We start from the raw sequence: 22,020 nt of genomic DNA, 5'->3' as shown, positions 1-22,020 counted from the left end.
TAATTTGAGGAAGAAATTTCTGAGGATGTACGTATGGAGTACAGCATTGTATGGTAGTGAAACATGGACTGTGGGAAAACCGGAACAGAAGAGAACCGAAGCATTTGAGATGTGGTGCTATAGACGAATGTTGAAAATTAGGTGGACCGATAAGGTAAGGAATGAGGAGGTTCTACGCAGAATCGGAGAGGAAAGGAATATGTGGAAAACACTGCTAAGGAGAAGGGACAGGATGATAGGACATCTGCTAAGACATGATGGAATGACTTGCATGGTACTACAGGGAGCTATAGAGGGCAAAAACTGTAGAGGAAGTCAGGGATTGGAATACGTCAAGCAAATAATTGAGGACGTAGGTTGCAAGTGCTACTCTGAGATGAAGAGGTTAGCACAGGAAAGGAATTTGGCCGCATCAAACCAGTCAGTAGACTGATGACCAAAAAAAAAAAAAAAAAAAAAAAAAAAAAAAAAAAAAAAAAAAGTCATACTTTCTGATGTGTTCCACCCCCATGAGAATCATTTTCTTTTTGGGTCTATGGAACGACAACTGAATCTAGTCTAATTTAATCTAGTTCACTCGACCTCATTTAATAAAGACATATCCTTTCTCTTTGGCTCAACTCTTGAAATAAATCACGAAAATTTCGAAAAATTCAGTTCTCCTGCTCTCATCATGCTATGCTGTTATGCAACTTGACAAACCGCTAGTTAAAACAGTTTCTTTTTGTATAGGTACTTCTCCATTATGATGGGAAAAGCATTTTTTAAAAATCCCGCAATATATACATAAAAAGCATGTCACAGACTTATAATGGCACGACAGTAACTTGACGCATATACGTAGACCAACAGAAAGTCGTTAACTTCTATCTTGAGATTTACTGATAGGGTAATTTTATTGAACTTGTTTTCATCTTGTAGGGAGAGTGCAGTACCTGGAGAATAGTGTACCCAGAAACACTCGTTGTTTCCTGGTGGATGTTTCTGCCTAGTGACTCAGTTTAGAACCACATGACAGAATGCGCACTACAAACCGCCATAAGCAGTTTGCGGCAGTTTTTGTTGTTTTCCTTCATATTGGACATGAGGCTGTGTTTCGTGCAGCGTTTGAAAATATTAGGAGTTCTATGTTATGTTAGTCCGCAGCTCGTGGTCTTGCGGTAGCGTTCTCGCGGGGTCAGGGATTTTTCCTGTCTCGAGATGACTGGATGTTGTTGTGTCGTCTTCATAGTCATCATTCAACCCCGTTACTGTCGGAAGAAAGCAATGGCAAACCACCTCTGCTAGGACCTTGCCTTGTACAGCGGTGCGGGTCTCCAGCATCGTCCCCTACACTCCTGGGAGTATGGGGCCTCATCATCATCATGATGTTATTTTATCCATGTTGGATCTTGTGAACTCCGCAGCCGTTAATGATAGTTTTGGTGGCTGGCTGCGTCATTCACTAACTATTACGAGTGCTATATATTTAAGTGCTGTATAACATACTAACTCTATTTGGAAGATAGTGTTAATTGTTCGGTTGCAGAGTCCTATGGTGAGTAGAAATCTGTATATTTTTAAAACAAGTTAGCCAGTTTGTGGACAGTTCAGTGATATTTCGTCAGTCGTCCAGCATCTTGTACCTCGAAATGGAAGGTCTTCTACAGTAGAACAAGTGGAATTGGCAAATGAACTTAGTTTTATTAATGTCTTAACAATTTCCCGTATCTTGAGAATGGGAATTTGTGTTGGTGGACAATAGTTTCTGTTTCAGATCATCTTTTACTTCTAACTGGTTTCTGATAATACTTATTTTAATTTGGTTACTCTTGCTGGTTATTGTTTTGTAGTAGAGTAATAATGTAAAACACTGACAGTTACATATGGCACTGATATTGTGTTGTAGATTAAACAATTTTAAATAGAAATAGAATTTATTTTTGCAGGTACATAATGATATTGTACCCTGGAGGTGTTTTTCCAAATTTGGAAAAGCTTTACTTTTCCACGGTAAATTTTGTAGTTTCGGGAAAAGGTTGCAGCACACATAAACTGAATGATTTCAAAGTGGAATAAGGAAAGCTGCTTCAGTTATATCAGAGTTTCCTGGATGCGAAAGTCTGAGAAGTGTTTCATCCTGCAACAGCCTGCCATAGCAAATTTGTTACTTCAAGCTGGTTCTATTTCGCAAACTGTTCTAAATAATGCAATGCTGTGTTTTTACGATCTGTTTTGTGATATTGTTACTTCTGTTACACAAACTCTCCCTCTTCTTCGTAATTCCGTATATTCTAGCATTCTGCTGATTGTACTAGCATGAAGTTTTATTGATAAGCTTTATTGACCCTTACTGAAAGGGTTTTGACCATTTGTTTGTTCCATAAATGAATAATTGTACACTTCTCGTAAACTTGATGTGCAGTAGTGAATCCTTGCACGTCGTGCTATAGACTTGTTAGTCGTTCGTTTCACGGCCATCTCGAATGGCGTTGTATAGTATCAACTTGTCCGTTACAATAGTGTTCGTGGTATTGTGTACTTGGTTATAGATCAAAACGACGAGACTTGTTTGAACAATTACATTGACTGTATCATATTTACATCTGTCGTCGTGCTGTGATTGAAAAATTGTTGCCGGCCGAAGTGGCCGTGCGGTTAAAGGCGCTGCAGTCTGGAACCGCAAGACCGCTACGGTCGCAGGTTCGAATCCTGATTCGGGAATGGATGTTTGTGATGTCCTCAGGTTAGTTAGGTTTAACTAGTTCGAAGTTCTAGGGGACTAATGACCTCAGCAGTTGAGTCCCATAGTGCTCAGAGCCATTTTGAAAAATTGTTTATGCTCAGGTATGTGAGTGTGTTACTGGCTCAGAAATTGATTTCTGATTCCCTTACTTCGTACGAGTAAATCTGGTGCACTTTGCACGGTATGATGCCATTCTGGTATTTCTTTTGAGTCTCAAGGATGCACATCACAAACCGAAATGAATTACCTGATGTAAAATATTGTGGTTCTTAACTGTAATGAATATAAAAAAGCCTTTCGTGTATCAGTGTGGATCTTTGCTGCGACTATGTCATTATTTGTTAAAAATGGCCGCACACTGCCTCTCCAGAGGGTAGTGCAGAATTTTTATTTAGCAGTTCGTTGTGTATTCGCAGTTCAGAAAGAGTAAATGAAGATTAACACCCGTAGCCACGTGTTGCGTTACATCACCCAACGGTCTTCTACATCTCTTGAGGCATAAATGAAAAAGAGTTTACGGACGCGGTATACTCACATTAACAGTTCTCAGGGTTTCTAAATTGATCCTTTATCTGATTGCGCAAGAAGTCGTCAACATTCTTGCTTTCAGGGGTCCCTGATTTGTCTCGATACTGGGAACGATAGGGGGATACCACAATAAAAACAAGAAATAAATTAAGGAGTAATAAAAAACACAAGTGTATTCTGATATCAGAACACAGCGTTAAGGTGAGGGAGTACTTAACTGATATTGCACAATGAGAGACGGCTCACAGAACACTTGATAGACAAAACCAGAATTAAGTCGGAGAGTGAATGCCGAATCACGGGAATCATTTCAGGACGAGGAAGGGTGAGGTTTCCTTGAATTTTACCACATGGCTATGTGCAGTTGGTTTGTAGTCATAGTGCGAGAAAATCGCGCCCATGATATGAAGGAAACGACGTACGTATTCGAACGATACTGCAGTGTACTGTTCAAAGCAATGCGTGGCTAAACTGCTACTACCTGTAGCACGGCTACATCGCATATGGTAATGTGGCTGCAGCTGCTGGCCCGTGTCCAAGATCGAACTGAACAGTCGGACGTACGGCCTCCAACCTTCTATGGCCATTCTCACGCAATAGTTCGCTAGTCTTCCAACTTCAAAAAACTGAGTCGTTGGCAACCACGTGGGAGGATATATTAGGAAATGGGGCTTGCCTCTTTGGACACACCAGTTCATATAAGATCACCTTGAGTCAAGTGACATTAGACGTGGATAGTACCTGGATGTGTAGCTGTGCTGTTGGCAGCTTCCCATATGCCTTTACGTCAAAATGTACGAGTGTTTGAGGTGCAGAGTTCCTGCTTACCTGACTTGTCCTGGATTACATTCCAAACCTCTCCGCAATGTCTCAGGAAGTGTGTGAATGTCAAGGCGTTGATGGCGATCCATCCTTCGGATGGGGTCATTAAAATCGACGACCCATTTGTGCTGCTCGAAAGGAATCGGCCGCATGGCAGCACTGGGTGTCATCATCTCCCTTCTGTCATTGTCATCAGACGCTGCTCCACAAACACACAGCCGCGCGGGTGGGCGCGTGGTCTCAGGCGCCTTGACACCTTCGCGCATCTTCCCGAGTCGGAGGTTCGACTCCTCCCTCAGGTATGTGTGTGTGTTGCTCTTACAAGGGGAGGCCGCCAATTGTGAAATTCAGATTCGATTCATATTGCGCATAATAAAAGCTCATGGCGAGAGTTGTAACGTGGCAAAGCATCAAGATGCACTTCTCAGCCGTTGTCAGTTAAAATAAACCGTTGCGGTGAAACACTCTCTACGATTAATAATTTTCTACAGCGTCGTGGCGCTGCGGTAAGCGTTCGGTTTCGTAATCCGAAGGTCGGCGGAACGAATCTCGCGCCATGCAACCATTTTTTTTTTAATATTTGTTTTTTGTAATTCAAATGTGTGTATAAACACACACACACACACACACACACACACACATATATATATATATATATATATATATATATATATATATATATTCCCGGCATTAAGTTGCAACAACTATGCATATAATAAGTTGTTGAAAGTCGTTTGTCCTGGAAAAACTGGCGACTTCGAACATCATTATGTTTTCCGCAAACAAAGTTGTATTTCACAAATGTTATTAATTGTCTTCATAATGTTAACCACCTATAGTTAACGGAAGACGTAGAAAAGATATTCCGAAACGAATACGTATAGCTTAAGTCAAACGTTCGAATTAGAATAGAGACCCCACGAACACAAATTTGCTGTGGCAGGTATAAAATATAAACTCCGTTACTCGCTCGTTACACTTGAAGGACAGATGTTGAATGGGCCGAAACGAGCCGCCACACAACAGCGTAGTTGCCTGCTAACTTCGAAAGAAGGTAGATGCGGTCACTGGCGCAACTTGTAACATCGTCGAAAATCAGTGCGGACTTGAGAGCTTTGGTACACCCTGTTAAACAAACGGAAAAATGGAGGCGGTACAATTGGAGTGCGATCTGCCTTCACCAACATGCATAAGCAATTCATTATATATATATATATATATATATATATATATATATATATATGAATTACAAAAAACTGATAATAAAAAAATGTTCATGGTGCGAGATTCGATCCGGCGACCTTCGGATAACGAACCCAAGCGCTTCCCGCTGCGCCACGACGCTGTAGATCACTATTAATCGTAGAGAGTATTTCACCGCAACGGTTTATTTTAACTGTCGATTTTCTCGACAACGGCTGAGAAGTGCATCTTGATGCTTTGCCACGCTACACCTCTGGCCATGAGCTTTTATTATGCGCAGTATGAATCGAAGCTGAATTTCACAATTGGCGGCCTCCACTTGTTAGTGTTAGTTCTTGATTAAGTAGTGCGTAAGCCTAGGGACCGATGACTTCAGCAGTTTGATCCCATAGGAACTTACCACAAAAAATTACACACACACACACACACACACACATATATATATATATATATATATATATATATATATATATATATATATATACGCATTGCAGTCACCTACACTGAAGATACACTTGACGACACAGCTCTCACACTTCTCGGAGTTACGATGCAGGTTTGTGCAAAGGAAACGAAAACTCTTTCCAATTAGGTGTCCGAACCTGCCCTTCGGCTGTCAGAATACCGAACCACTTTTCTGAAAACAACATTTATTTTAACAGCAGCTCAGTTCAGCGCCTGTACAGAACATAAGATATGAAGGACTCACACATGGTGGACCTGAACATAAAAAAGAGAAACAGGCCAAGTGTGGGTACAACTCGCTCTCTGAGAGTTCATTCCAAACATAACTACTTATATAGGTAGTTCAGCTACAGATTTTGAACAAGTGAGTTTCCGAGTGACTAATTGCTGTTGTTGCACCCATGGCCTAGTGGTAGCGTCTGTAGTTAGTAAACGTTCTCATTCCGGGTTCGAAACCCACGATCGCTTAAATTTTAATTAATAATCAGCACCGGCAGCCAATGACTTCCGGCATAAGAAGTCACCCTCATTCTCCCAACGGCCTTGTCAATGAGGGCGGAGGAGCGGACAGAATGTTCAGGGCACTCTTGTCCTTGGGGTGGGAAACTGCCCCTATAGGCAGAGGAATCAGCAATGATCAATGGCATGAGGAAGCAGAAGGCTGTGGAAACCACAACATTAAATGGCTCTAAGAACTATGGCTCTAAGCACTATGGGACTTAACATCTTAGGTCATCAGTCCCACAACATTAAAGACACATAACATGTGTCGATAAAGGATCATGATGATCTGTCCATTGGCAAAAGTTTCCGGAATAGTCTCCCAATCGGATTTCCGGGAGGGCTTTGACAAGAGGGAGGTGACCATGAGATAAAGACTGAATAGTCAAAGAAAAGATAACGTTCTACGAATTGGGATGTGGTATGTCAAAACCTTGAATATGGTAGGGAAGGTAGAATATCTTAAAAGGCCCAATCTAGATACAGTAGGGATCAGCGAAGTGAAATCGAAAGAAGACAAGGATTTATAACCAGATGAGTACAGGGTAACATCAACTGCAGCTGAAGAAAAAATGAATAGGAACGTAGGGCAAAAAATATTTTACAGTGAACAGTTAGTGATAGGGTTGTTCGTGTCAGAATCGACAGCAAACCAGCACCGAAACGCGGTAGTTCAAGTATACATCTCGACGTCGCAAGCTGATGATTAAGAGATAGAGAAAGTATATGAGGATATTGAAAGGGTAATGCAGCACATAAAGGGAGACGAAAGTCTAATAGTCATGTGGGGCTGGAATGCAGTTGTAGGTGAAGGAGTAGAAGAAAATGTTACAGGAGAATATGGGCTTGGGACAAAGAATGAGATATGAGAAACACTAATTGAGTTCTGTAGTAAATTTCAGCTGGTAATAGCAAATATTATGTTCAAGAATCACAAGAGGAGGAGTTATACTTGAAAAAGACCCGGTGAACCGGGACTTTATCAGTTACATTAGATCATGGTCAGACAGAGATTCCAAAATCAGATACTGGGTTGTAAGGCGTACCCAGGAGCAGATATGGACTCGGACCACAATGTAGTAGTAATGAAGAGTAGGCTGAAATACAAGAGATAAGTCAGGAAGAATCAATACACAAAAAATGGGATACAGGAGGAAAGGAACAAAGGAACAAAGGAAAGATCAGACTCGCTTGTAGTTCTCTAACGCTATAGATACAACAATAAGGAATACCCAGTAGGCAGTACAGTTGAAGAGAAGCGGACACCTTTGCAAAGAGCAATCACAGAAATTGGAAAGAAAAACATAGGTACAAAGAAGGTAATGGGGAAGAAATCATGGTTAGTAGAAGGAATATTTCAGTTGATCGATGAAAGACGCAAGTACAAAAATGTTCAGGAAAATTCAGGAATACAGAAATACGAGTCGCTGAGGAATGAAATAAATAGGAAGTGCATGGAAGCAAAGGCGTAATGGCTGAATGAAAGAAGTGAAGCAATAGAAAAAGAAATGATTGTCGGAAGAACTGACTCATTATACAGGAAAGTCAAAACAACGTTTGGTGACATTAAAAACAAGGGTAGTAACATTAAGAGAGCAACGGGAATTCCAGTGTTTTTATTTAATCAAGTCAGAAACACACACTATAGCTTACAAGTTACACAAAATGTTCCAAAACATGGTACTATAAGCGTTACAGCTACAATTAAATGCGGCGTGACCAGTATGCAGCAACTTCGCATGCTTCCTTGGTGGCATCGATGACATTCTGTGCCGAGCATGACGTTGGGAATAGGCTGCCGACAAGAAGATGGCTCACTGTCTGTTCTTCACCACATTCACATGCTGTGGAGTCGCATGCAAATCCCAACTTTTTAAAGTTGCTCTTCGTTCTTCCAACTCCAGAACGCAGCCTGTTGATGGTCTTCCGTACTGACTAGCTTTCTTCGTGACCTGGTGGGAGGCTATAGGTCGGGATTATCCACCCTGCAAGGTGGTTGGATCTGGAACGCCATGAATTGACTCTGAAGTTCGAAGGTGGTTTAGTGAGGCTTTCAGTTGAGTGGAGAAAGCTTTTCTTTGACTCGAGCCTTGGTACTGCAGGCTGATACCCGTGTAATGCGTGGGTCTTGAGATATAATGCCTCAGACATTTCCAGTCTGGACGCACATTCACGACAGATATCTGGAGGTGGGATGCTCGCTAGACAATACACGTTATCAGGTGGTGTAGATCTCAAACATCCCGTAACGAGTCGGCAGGTTTCATTCAAGACGATATCCACTCGTTTAGCATGAACAGATCTGCACCAGACAGGGCAAGCATATTGTGCAGCTGAATAATAAATGTTTAATGCAGAGGAGAGAGTGGATAGGAGGAAAGAGTACATTGAAGGTCTCTATGAGGAGGAAGATTTGTCTGATGTGATAGAAGAAGAAACAGGAGTCCATGCAGAAGAGACAGGGGATCCAATACTAGAGTAAGAATCTAAGAAAGATTTGGAGAACTTGAGAGAAGGGATGTAAGGCAGAAGGGATAGTTGACATTCCATCAGAATTTCTAAAATCATTGGGGCAACGAGAATCCTAGTTGATGGGTAGAATGAGTCTACATACGGTCTGACTTTCGGAAAAGTAACATCCACACAATTCTGAAGACTGGTAGACCTGACAAGTGCGAGAATTGTCACACAATCATCTTAACAGTGCTTTCATCAAGTTGATGACAAGAATAATATACTGAAGAATGAAAAAACTGAGGATGTGCTAGTTGACCATCAGTTAGGCTTCAGGAAAGGTAGTCACCACAGAGGCAATTCTGACGTTGCGGTTGATAATGGAAGCAAGACGAAAGAAAAATCAAGAGACGTTCAAATGATTTGTTGACCCGGAAAAATCGGCCGACAATGTAAAATGGTGCAATTCTGAAAAAAAGGGGTAACCACAGGTAGAGACGGGTAATATACAATATGTACAAGAACCAGCAGGAACTAATACGAGTGGACGACCAAGAACGAAGCGCTCACATTAAAAAGTGTGTAAGACAAGGAGGTAGTCTTCCCACACTTGTATTCAATCTGTACATGGAGGAAACAATGATGGAAATAAAAGAAAAGTTCAGGAGTGGGATTAAAAATCAAGGAGATCAATGATACGATTCACTGATGACTTTGCTATCCTGAGTGAAAGTGAAGAAGAATTACATGATTTGCTGAATGGAATGAACAATCTAATGCGCACAGAATATGGACTGAGAGTAGATCGAAGAAGGACGAAAGCAATGAGAAGTAGCAGAAATGAGAGCAGCAAGAAACTTAACATAGGGATTGATGGTCACGAAGTAGATGAAGTTAAGGAATTCTGCTGCCTACGCAGCGAAATAACCAGTGACGGACGGAGCAACATCAAAAGAAGGATAACACTGGCTGGCAAAAAACGACATTCCGGGCCAAGAGAAGCCTACTAATATCAAACATAAGCCCTAATATGAGGAAGAAATTTCTCAGAATATACGTCTGGAGCACAGATTTGCATGGTAGTGAAACATGGACTGTGGGAAAACCGGAACAGGACAGAATGGAAGCGTTTGAGATGTGGTGCTACAGAGAATGTTGAATATTAGGAGGACCGATAATGTAAGGAATGAGGATAGGAGAGGAATATATGGAAAACACTGATAAGGAGAAGGGACTGGATGATAGGACATCTGTTAACAGATGAGGTTATGACTTGCATGGTATTAGAGGGAGCTTCAGAGGGTGAAAGTTGTGGAGGAAGACAGATATTGAAATGCGTCCAGCAAATAACTGAAGAAGTAGGTTGTAAGTGCTACTCTGAGATGAAGAGATTGCCACACGAGAGGATTTTGTGGCGGAGCGCATCAAATCAGTTAGAAGACTGACGACCTAAAAAAATTAAAATGGCTCTCTCTTCTGGAAGCATTCACACAGAAGACAGAAGTTTAAATCCTTTTACACAACGAAGGGACCGTAGTCAATAGTATTTGACATCAATTTCAACTTGATGCCTCTGCCTGTTCGAAAAAAGTGGTCTTAACAGACGGCCGTATCACTGAATTGAATAGATTTAGCTGTTGAAATTATTTACACGCACTAGGGACCGTACACAACATGACTTTAACGTAGTACCTCCTCCAGTTCCTTAGAAAAAGGGCTCTTAACAGACAGACGGACAACGAAGTGATCCTATAGCGGTACAGTATTTAGCGACTGACATACGGAATCTTAAAAAATCACTGTTGTCAATTTTTGTGATCTTATCAAGACCTCTGATTGTGCGCATCGTAAAATTCTATCAGGGAATCTAAACTGGTACAGATTTCGAACATTCGCTTTGCATGGATGGAGAGCTATGTTACCGACTTTAGCATCTGATACGACAAGAATAAAGCTAAAATCAGAGTGAAGAAGTGTTCAATATCTTTGGCAAGATCATGTTCTTTGCCCGCTTGTGTTCATGATCAACATTAATAATTTACCCGCAACGTTAACGGACTCTTCAAAATCTGTTATGTTAGCATGGTTTTGGATGAATGTTCCAAATACACTCATGCAGACAACGCCAGACGATTAATTGAACACACTAGTGGTTCATAGCTAATGGTTACACCTTCAGCATTTCAGAAACACATAATATACGATGTGAAACTGTTGTGTTGGCAGAAGAGCCAACATCGTGTTACTAGTGAAGGCCGAAATGCACGCGTTTTAGCTCACGCAGGCTGGCGTGAGGAGGGAAGGACTATACTGAAGTGAGGTATGGAATATGACAAGGAATTAGAATTCAGAAAACGGATGTAATTAGTTTAATAATTACTTTAATCCATTAATGATGAACGTCGCTCTTGACGGTACATGATTCACAATATTATCTGTTCAGAATACATTCTGGAAGAAGTAACTGAATATGGCGCCTTGCTAGGTTGTAGCAAATGTCGTCTCTGCAAATGAGAGCGTCTGTAGACAGTGAACCATCGCTAGCAAAGTCGGCTGTACAACTGAGGCGAGTGCTAGGGAGTCTCTCTAGACTAGACCTGCCGTGTGGCGGCGCTCGGTCTGCAATCACTGATAGTGGCGACACGCGGGTCCGACGTATACTATCGGACCGCGTCCGATTTAAAGGCTACCACCTAGCAAGTGTGGTGTCTGGCGGTGACACCACAGAAACAAAAGTAGCTTAGAGGAGCCCGAATTCAGACCAGTGACCACACACCGGCTGAGGTTCCTAAGCGTCCAGATTCACAGTATACTGTGGTGGCAATAGTACGTGGATAACTAAAGCAGAGAGCTTAGTCATGCCTAGTTTGCACTGACAAATCTTTCTCACTTTGTTGCTTCCTTTAACCCATTGTCCTGTGACATGATATTCTTTAATCAATGAATCCAAGATGAAAGAAGTATTACTTCCACAGACGTGTGCTGTCAGCATTTTGTATGAAGTTGGCAGAAGCCTCTTGAAGGACCTCTGGATACTTACACATTACTCAAAAGATATAGGGGAACATGAATTCTAGCGTATGCCGTACGCCATGAGCAATAATTATGGGTATGTTATCAAATAATATCTTCGTCTTTCACAGATTAAGTACAGAACAGAATATCATAAATCCTCGTTCACTTCCATAACAAGAATTGAAATATTCGACAGGTGTCGAAACCAAAGTGGGAGCCAACCATCATACCGTCATCGTTGGTGCTTTTCATTGGACATTGAAAGCTTCGTTAACGTGTATGCCCTTCATGAGCCTGTTACCTACGTGACATGTTCCATATAAAACTGTGTGCTGACCGAGACTCGAACTCGGGACCTTTGCCTTTCGCTGGCAAGTGCTCTACCATCTCAGCTACCCAAGCAAGACTCACGTCCCCTCCTCACAGTTTCAATTCTGCCAGTACCTCATCTCCTACCTTCCAAACCTCACAGAAGCTCTTCTGCAAACCTGGCAGAACTAGCGCTCCTGGAAGTTTCATATCATCGCACACTCCGCTGCAGAGTGAAAACCTCATTATGTTCCATATAAGTTTACTTATTTTTATTTAGCGTATGGCTCATAACATCACAGTAAAAATTACAGGAACAGCACGATTTAAAAAGAAATCACATACGTATAAACAGAACAATAAATAACAGTTTTGTGTATAAGAACACCACCAATTGTAAATTTACACTCACAGAAGAGCAATCACAAACAAACGTCCAGCTTAGATAATATATAGTCGATTGCCTCTTGGTTCGCCATCAGGAAATCCTGTGGGTCACCCTCATATGCCCTTAGTAGGCATTCCTGCAAGATGTGTTTGACCGTCTGTCTCTCAGCGCCACAGTCGCAGGTGGCCGAAGGAAGTTTACCCCATCTGTGTAAGGAGTTGGCGCATCTCCCACAGTTGGTTCTGATGCGGTTAAGAGTTGACCAAACTTTGCGAGGGCAATCAAATCCTTTTGATTTACTAAAGATGCATGGCATACTGTGGCAGTTTACTGCCGTTCTGCTCTCCCATTCATCTTTCCATCGGTCATTTATTTTAAAATTGGTTTGGTGCAGCGCCTCTGCGGTCTTTAGTGGAGGATGCCTAAACCGGAATCAGTTTCCTTGGATGTCGTGAGCATCTTCATGGATTTTTAATTGAGGGTTGGTCATGATTTTCTGAAATTCTCCAAGCAGAGCGTGTTTTCGGCGCAGGTTAGGAGGGGCTATGTTACTGAGAACGGGCAGCCACACTGTAGGAGTTGGCCTGATTGTGCCTGATATAATACGCATTGTTGCATTAAGTTGGCTATCTGCCATGTGTGTGTGTTTGCTGTTGAGCCACACAGGGTACAGTATTCTGCCACTGGACAGACCAAGTGGTATCCGCTCCCAGTCTTCAAAGAGAGCCCTTGAGAGAGCTTGAAGAGCCTGTGGTGAAACAGACAACGACGAACACGTCTATCGAACATGTCTCTCACATGCTCGACGGGGTTCATGTCGGAACTCATCACTGGCCATTCCGTTGCTTCAGTGTCCAGATTTTGCAAAACATCTCAACTGACGCCAGACACATAGGCCCTACCACTATACTGTGTGATAAGGAATTCAGGGAGACCAACGTTTGCAGGAGTAACCACGAAGTCCAACACGATCTGTCCGATGTCCTGTATGGCGTTAAGACGACCATGGACAACGACACAAGATCCGTACGGTTGTCAACATTGGTGCCTGCTCACACCACCACAGAACCTTGAGTGAATCTGTTTCGTCTCTACACAAAAACATTGTCATAATCTCCTGTCACAGAAAATGTGGACTCGTCCGTGAATAACACGTTTCACTAATGACGATGTTGCCAGTTAACATGCAAAAGACTGAACTGAAGGCGAGCTGCGAGATGTTGTCGGATCAAGCGGGTTACTCTAACGGGACGTCTGCGTTGTAAGGTCCTTTCTCGTGAACTGTTCATTGCAGTCTGATAGTACACAGTGCCTGAACTGGCCCTTTTGAGTTCGTCTAGCAGTGCTGTGGTGGTACCCGTACGACGCTGCGACGCAGAGATGGTCAGATATCGGTCTTCACGTGGGGTTGTAATGATGCTTCGGTGACCTTTTCCAACTCTCATTTTGTACTGACCTGTCTCTCTGTAGCGTGCCCACAACCTTTGGATGACACATGGAGATGCATCGACATCTTCAGCAACATGACGGAAAGTCTATCCTTCTTGGATCAAACAGACTGCCCTTGCCAATTTCACTGCATAGAGATACCTCACTGCATGTGACTAGTTGAAAAAATGTCCATAATAGGCAACTGCCATCTGGAACACCGGTACTCACTTCCTTCTTTTGCGTCACCTGGTAATGTAATGCCTAACACAGCCGATAGATGGTGAATGACTTTAGTTGCTGCATACACTGAAATCAAAGATCTCAGGTTGTGTAATAAAACCACAGGTACCGCCTGTATCAGAACAGATTTACCATAGCTGGTATTGATATAGGTGTTCCTCTGAGTATTTTGACAAGTGTACTTATTTCCCAAAACAATTACTCTCTAATGGCATTCACGGTTAACAACAAGTGTAAATTGGGGAGAAAACATGTGCAGTTCCAAAGCGCAATACTAGATGTACTAATAATTTCCATATAAACCTTTTACCCGTAGGTAGCGTAGGGAACGGAGTTTTACACGTTGTGTCAAAAATATACCGAGAACCATCGGGAAGGAAACAGAGAATTCCTAGTGGGAAAATTCTTCGTTAACCATTGTCACAGTTTACCAGAATGTTGGTTCAGGGCTGTAAATTCTGCATATTAGTAAAGTTTTTACTCCAAAGATCTTGGCTTTGTCAGATTATATACAAACTATGCGGGTCTGTGTAGAGTTACGTAAAGGCTTTGTTTTCACTACAATATGAAAATATCAACTAAATAGTGTTAAGTGGAAGACCTGCGCCCATTTTCCGGAGTAGCTGTCTTTCACTTAATAGAAATAAACATACGTAACGTAATTTAGCAGGAAGTCTCAGAGATGTAAGTATGCACTAATCATAATTAGTTAATAGCATACATTACGAAGCGGCCTACAGTAGCTGCTGTTGCCTATTAGTTTCAGCTTCCTGAGACACTTCTTCATGCTGTGGTTTTTCTGACAAAATGTGTGAAAGAACGAATCAGTACTTTCTCAGAAATATTCGAAAGCTAAAACAAATTACTCGCTGTCTGCTGATTTGACATTAAATAAATAAACAATACTCTTTTCTTTGATTGCTTAGGAACTGCGTATACAATAAAGTTACATAAATTGCCACTCTGTGTCTCATGTTCTCACATGTGTTGGTAAGGAAATAATTGAAAACGAACTGAAGTAATTTTGCATGTGCGGCTTACAAATACATCTAATATGAATGAAAAATCATCAAGCAGTCTCATGGTAGGTACGAAACAGTTTATTAAAATCGTATTTTAAATTATAAGCGTCATATGTGAATTATGAACGATGTTTTTTGTGCGAAAACTGGCCCAGTAATTTTGATACATCATAGAATTATTCACTCTGTAGAGTCGTTAAAATTGCTGTGTTTCATAGGGATTACTGAGATTTTATTCACTTTCATAATCCTCTTAGTAGTAATGGAACACTGCACGATACGCAGAAGTATACAAAAAACATGCCTAATTCTGTTGACGTTAACGACGTCGCGCATTCAAAACAGTGGCGTGATATTCCCCCATATTCGCACAGTACGGCGATGTTTACTTCCGAACTGTCATGGCTCCCTGCCGCTCATTCATAATACACTAGCTACACAATCTACAACGTAACAGAATTAAGCCTTTATCACAAGACCGCTTATTAATGACATGGCATACAAACTGTAGCACTATTATTGTAACTGGGCTGACATGTTCACATGCAATACCTGCGCTATTTTGTTTCTGATGGAATACGTGTCGGCAAACTTGTGGAATTTGTCGATCTCGTGGAAGCATAAAACATACAGGTAAGTGGAAGTTCAGGAAATAAAGCTCTGTACAAAGATTAGTCCTTTAACTTGATTCTTCTGTTTGTCGGACTATTGCGATTCTGAAAATATTATTACTACATCACCATCGCACGATACAGGTTCTCTAAATTTATTTTTGTACATGTCGCTGTGGAAGTTAGTAAATGATACAGTTGTAGAGAGTATGATCACCCTACTATGAACTACGTGTTTTGGCTTACGATGAGCAGCAAATATAAACGGTTGTGACTCTTCAAGCTTTCCCGGCGGATTTACAAATGTTACAAATATAAACGGGTTAGTAGGTTGCTGATTTCAGATGATGTACGGAACATCAAGATATTTTGTTTTTCAGCACTTTGCTGATTTACCAGTATCGTTCACTAATACTGTTATTGAATTTTGCAGATTTTTCATTTAGTTTTCCAGTTTATCAAATAAAGAATTTTTTTGATCAAAAATTTGTATAAACTACAATATATCATCACGTTAAAAATAACAGCCAAATAGTTGCAGGATAAAGATTTATCAAAATTCTTGACCACTGTTTCGGTATATCTAAATATACCTTCATCAGAAGTGAAATATACTAAAATCACATCCAGCACTGCAGATACATAAAACAATTGTGCCAAAGGCGTCGTCAGTAGTTAAAACATCATCTCCATTTATACAACATAATTATGAACAGAGGGTTGATGCGAACAGAGCATAGCATCATTAATTCGCCTGTGTTAATGATGCTTTACTGTGTTCGCATCAACCCTCTGTCCATAATTATATTGTATAAGTGGAGATGATGTTTTAACTACTGACGACGCCTTTGGCACAATTGTTTTATGTATCTCCAGTGCAGGATGTGATTTTAGTGTATTTTATTTCTGATGAAGGTATATTTAGATATACCGAAATCGCGGTCAAGAATTTTAATAAATCTTTATCCTGCAACTGTTTGGGTGTTATCATTCACCATGAAGAATTTCAACAGTTGCTGTTTCAGCCAAGTTTAAAATCTTACAATATAGCACCCGTCAGGAGCAAGGCTAAAACATCTTTAAATTTATTTTGTAGATTTAGCGGTAACGAGCCCTTTGTTGAAGAAATCAAGTGTGAGTGATGTATTTCCAATACTCACACAAACATTTATCAGAGATTTTTGTTGTGTCCGTTTTCCGACGGGAAGATACAAATATTCCTCTCGTAAATTAAAAGCCTTTATCTTGTTGTAGTAATACACAGTTTTGTTGTCACGTAAGATTCTTGTATATCTCGAACATTGCTCGCTGTAATATCCAAGTGCATTAAATATTTAATTTTTGCGTAAACTGTAGCTTGAAACGATGGAAATATATGAGTGTCGTACGTAGGATCAAATTTGTATGTTGTTCCAGAAAAGTCCATTGAAGATGTGTTTTGTTGTCAGTTAAGACTCTTGTTTATCTGAAACACTGCTCGCCGTAATTTTCAAGTGCATTAAATATTTAAATTTTGCTTAAATTGTAGCCTGAAATGTTTCAAATATATGAGCGTCGTACGTAGAATCAAAATTGTATGTTGTTCCAGAAAAGTCCATTGAAGATGAGTTTTGTTGTCAGTTAAGACTCTTGTTTATCTGAAACACTGCTCGCCGTAATTTTCGACTGCATTAAATATTAAAATTTTGCTTAAATTGTAGCTTGAAATGTTTCAAATATGTGAGCGTCGTACGTAGAATCAAAATTGTATGTTGTTCCAGAAAAGTCCACTGAAGATGCCTTTCTTCTGAAAGGAGAAACGCGTCTAGAAATTAAATATTAGGTCTGCAGCAAGGAAAATGAGGTTACAAATCTAATACTTTTGGTAGTAATGAATTGTGTACCTTATCTCTGTAGCAACGGAGTTGATGCGCTTGAGACGTATTTTAAACAGAAATCAGCTGCTCATAACATTGATAGAAATCGTAGAAAGATGCAGGATGTATACATATATCACACGTAAAGTGATTTGCAGATTTCAATATAAGGCGTGTTTACTTCTACGGAGAAGTGTTGTGCCGTGTCAGGAGCGTTCAGGTACTCACGGTGTTCTGCGCGCAGGACGCCAGCCGGCGCAGGCTGAGCACAGTGGATGTATGACGTAGGCTGGGCCCGCTGCAGCCGCTGCAGAGTGCCGCTCCGCTGGGCCACCGCCAGCCGACTGGCGGGCGACAACCGCGCGCCGCAGATCCACCCCCGAGGCGGCGCGCGACCTTCGGCGCATGTGCAGACGGGGCCACGCTGCCACGCCGTGGCGTCCCTGCCTTTCGTACCTACGCTTCTCCGCCTTCGTGGACACACTGGAAAGCACTGCGCAGCGCGCGGAAGACGGTACTTCCCAAAGTACCACGTAACTCAGTCGTTCCCAACCTGCGGGTATTACCCCCTGAGGGACAGAATGAAATTTTCTGAGGGATAAAAACTAAACGATTCGATTCAGCTCCAGTAACGAAACTAAATTATTTACAAAATATTAGTACTATTACCACAATTTTTTAAGACTCTAATACTGATTATATAAGTTATCAATAATTACTTTTCCTCAATTAGTAGCATTGATGTGGTGGAGGTTATAGGTTCCTCACATAGTCCACCCACTAAACACATATGTTGTGCTATGTTCCATACATCGCTGATGATACATGTGAGACATATACGTAAAAAATGCTGAATATCTCAAGAAAATGTCTTCTGTAAGTTGTAGATACTACACTACTGGCTATTAAAATTGCTACACCAAGAAGAAATGCAGATGATAAACGGGTATTCATTGGACAAATATGTTATACTAGAACTGACATGTGATTACATTTTCACGCAATTTGGCTGCATTGTTGTTGTTGTGGTCTTCAGTCCTGAGACTGGTTTGATGCAGCTCTCCATGCTACTCTATCCTGTGCAAGCTTTTTCATCTCCCAGTACCTACTTCAACCTACATCCTTCTGAATCTGCTTAGTGTATTCATCTCTTGGTCTCCCTCTACTATTTTTACCCTCTACGCTGCCCTCCAATACTAAATTGGTGATCCCTTGATGCCTCAGAACATGTCCTACCAACCGATCCCTTATTCTAGTCAAGCTGTGCAACAAACTTCTCTTCTCCCCAATCCTATTCAATACTTCCTCATTCGTTATGTGATCTACCCATCTAATCTTCAGCATTATTCTGTAGCACCACATTCCAAAAGCTGCATAGATCCTGAGAAATCAGTACCCAGAACAACCAGCTCTGGCCATAATAACGGCCTTGATACGCCTGGGCATTGACTCAAACAGAGCTTGGATGGCGTGCACAGGTACAGGTGCCCATGCAGCTTCAACACGATGCCACAGTTCATCAAGAGTAGTGACTGGCGTATTGTGACGAGCCAGTTGCTCGGCCACCATTGACCAGACATTTTCAATTGGTGAGAGATCTGGAGAATGTGCTGGCCAGGGCAGCAGTCGAACACTTTCTGTATCCAGAAAGGCCCATACAAGACCTGCAACATGCGGTCGTACATTATCCTGCTGAAATGTAGTGTTTCGCAGAGATCGAATGAAGCGTAGACCCACGGGTTGTAACACATCTGAAATGTAATGTCCACTGTTCTAAGTGCCGTCAATGCGAACAAGAGGTGACCGACACGTGTAACCAATGGGACCCCATACCATCACGCCGGGTGATGCGCCACTAAGGCGATGACGAATACACGCTTCCAATGTGCGTTGACCGCGATGTCGCCAAACACGGATGCGACCATCATGATGCTGTAAACAGAACATGGATTCATCCGAAAAAATGACGTTTTGCCATTCGTGCACCCAGGTTCGCCATCGAGTACACCATGGCAGGCGCTCCTGTCTGTGATACAGCGTCAGGGGTAACCGCAGCCATGGTCTCCGAGCTGATAGTCCATGCTGCTGCAAACGTCGTCGAACTGTCCGTGCAGATGGCTGTTGTCTTGCAAACGTCCCCATTTGTTGAACCAGGGATCGAGACGTGGCTGCACGATCCGTCACAGCCATGCGGATAAGATGCCTGTCATCTCGACTGCTAGTGATACGAGGCCGTTGGGATCCAGCACGGCGTTCCGTATTACCCTCCTGTACCCACTGATTCCATATATTGCCAAAAACCTTCTCTGTATCATAGTAGTTCTAATATATTTCTAAAAATATTCCAAGTACGAAAAATTATCACTCAAATGCGTGGCATGTAGCGGTAAACTGTGCGCCTTGCTGTGTGATAACTTCTGTCATTGGCTTACGGTAAAAATGTACGAAGTGTCATGCTTATCGTCTTTCATAAGCAAGGTTCTCCAGAAGTCAATGTACTTACCTTGTCATAAACAAAAGTATAAATGCTTTGCGTATAGATATCGTAGTATTTATGTACATTACTATGACCAAGAAAATACTGTATTGTAATGTACTGTTGTGTATTTGGAAAAATACCTATCTCATTGTAGCTATTTCACAATAGTCATTACCAAAATATGTTTTACTTTTCAGAAGAACGCAGAAAAATAGTGCAGACTTAAAATAAATACAGTGCAAAAATAATAATGAAATCTGTGCCACTCACCAGTAGAGTTGTAGAATAATCATGTAGCCATCAAACAAACCAAAAACTATGTCGACTGTAACCTCTCCGAAACTACTTTAAATGCGAAATGTCTTTTCAAGTAAGCCAAAATGTTGCAATAGAACCTCATTATCAGTGTATGTTCCAAGAATGTGGACTTCATAGTCGTGACGTAATCGTCCAACTAACACGCAAAATGTGCACACACTGAGACTGTGTTGTCTGTTCCCTATAAAAATACACTCGTAAAGTTAATATCTTAATAAGTTCCATAGATTTTTGACTGGATAGTTGACTTCAAAACATTGTTGCATAATAAGAGTTTCTAAGTGTGACAAAGCGTAAGAGTAACATGAAGTAAAAAAAAATTATAGCAAAAATTAAGTTAGAAAGGAAATTATCTCTCAATAAACGGTTTTACATGAGAAGTGTGGTGTAGTCCTTTACTTTTCTTAGCACGCAGAGTTTCAACTTCAACACAATTATCATGCAGTATACATCGGATCCTATAAGGTCCATTGTAAATCAGAAAGAATTTGTGACTCAAATGTTTCTTCTTATGTGACAATGAATGGGCTTTAATAATTCTCTGACCAATATGTAGTTTCTTTGCATTTGTCTTACCATGTAATTTTCTCCTTTTGTCTGCAGCAGAATTTACATTTTTAATAGCCAAATCAATTATATCTTTTTGTCGAAGTTTACGTGTATTTGAAAAAGGTACAAGCTCTCTAATTCTCTTTGGTAGTTCCTCATTCTTCAGTACAAGAATAGGTGGTAAGGCAGTGGAGTCATGAGGCATTTCATTCAGCACATTTTGAAATAAACGTAAGTATCTGTCCCAATACTGATGCTTCCTGTGACAATGCAAAGCTTATTGATTTATTTCATAATCCGTTCAGATGGGTTACAATGTGGTAAGTACAATGAAATAAAAACAGGTTTGATTTTATGATTACGAAGCATACGTGACCAAACAGCAGATCTGAATTGTGGTCCGTTATCTGAAATAACTTTAGCAACGTGTACCACTTCAGGTAAGAAATTTTTAACAAAGGCGTTGGATACAGACCGTCCAGTGGCTTTGCATAACAGTGTGAAAGAAAAAAATTTTGAAGTAAGTACAACAGCGATTAGAACGTACGAAAATCCATTCGATGTTTTGAAAAGAGGTCCCAGAAGATCAACAGTATCAAATTCTTTTAACCTAGTAGGAATGATAGGAAACGATGGAGCACGATGTGAGATGGTAGATGGTTTTGACAAAGTCTACAAATAGACAAGACTCTCCGAATTCTCTTTTCCATTGTGTTAAAATAACAAGTCGTTCGAAGACTATGATAGCACTTTCGTGGACCAAGGTGTGCGTAGCTGAAATGAATGTACCAGATGAGCTTAATAAAAAAATCGTCAGTATGCAAAGTACCTATAACCTATCATCAACAGTGCAACGTTTGAAGATTATGTTGTTTCTAAGCAGATAATAATGACTGCATGTGAGTGATTTCATGCCATTTACTTTCGATATCTTTCCAAATCGGGTCTTTGTCTTGCTCGTAACCAATGTCCTTTAAAGATACAGTGATGAAGTTTGCAAAGGCTACTTTTTGAACGTAAACAATACTGAAATTTTTGTCAATGTTAGCTTCCCTGTTGCTTTTCTCAAGCCCAGCCGGTGCAAGTGACAGTGCGTCCGTAACA

General features: G+C 41.0%; 1 protein-coding gene across 1 annotated transcript in view; it reads right to left on the bottom strand.

Moving 5' to 3' along the window:
* The window catches only part of LOC124612605 (RNA-binding protein Raly-like), a 395,826-nt gene extending 377,924 nt beyond the window's left edge, over positions 1–17,902 (bottom strand). Inside the window, exon 1 of the mRNA XM_047140895.1 lies at positions 17,799–17,902. The gene's annotated coding sequence lies outside the window, so the exon portion shown is untranslated. The remainder of the gene's footprint in view (positions 1–17,798) is intronic.
* Positions 17,903–22,020: the final 4,118 nt, after the last annotated feature.

Source organism: Schistocerca americana, chromosome 4 (genome assembly GCF_021461395.2).
Source record: "Schistocerca americana isolate TAMUIC-IGC-003095 chromosome 4, iqSchAmer2.1, whole genome shotgun sequence".
NCBI classification, from domain to species: domain Eukaryota; kingdom Metazoa; phylum Arthropoda; class Insecta; order Orthoptera; family Acrididae; genus Schistocerca; species Schistocerca americana.
Note: the sequence above shows the minus strand (reverse complement) of the source record. Positions and strands in the feature narration are given on the sequence as shown.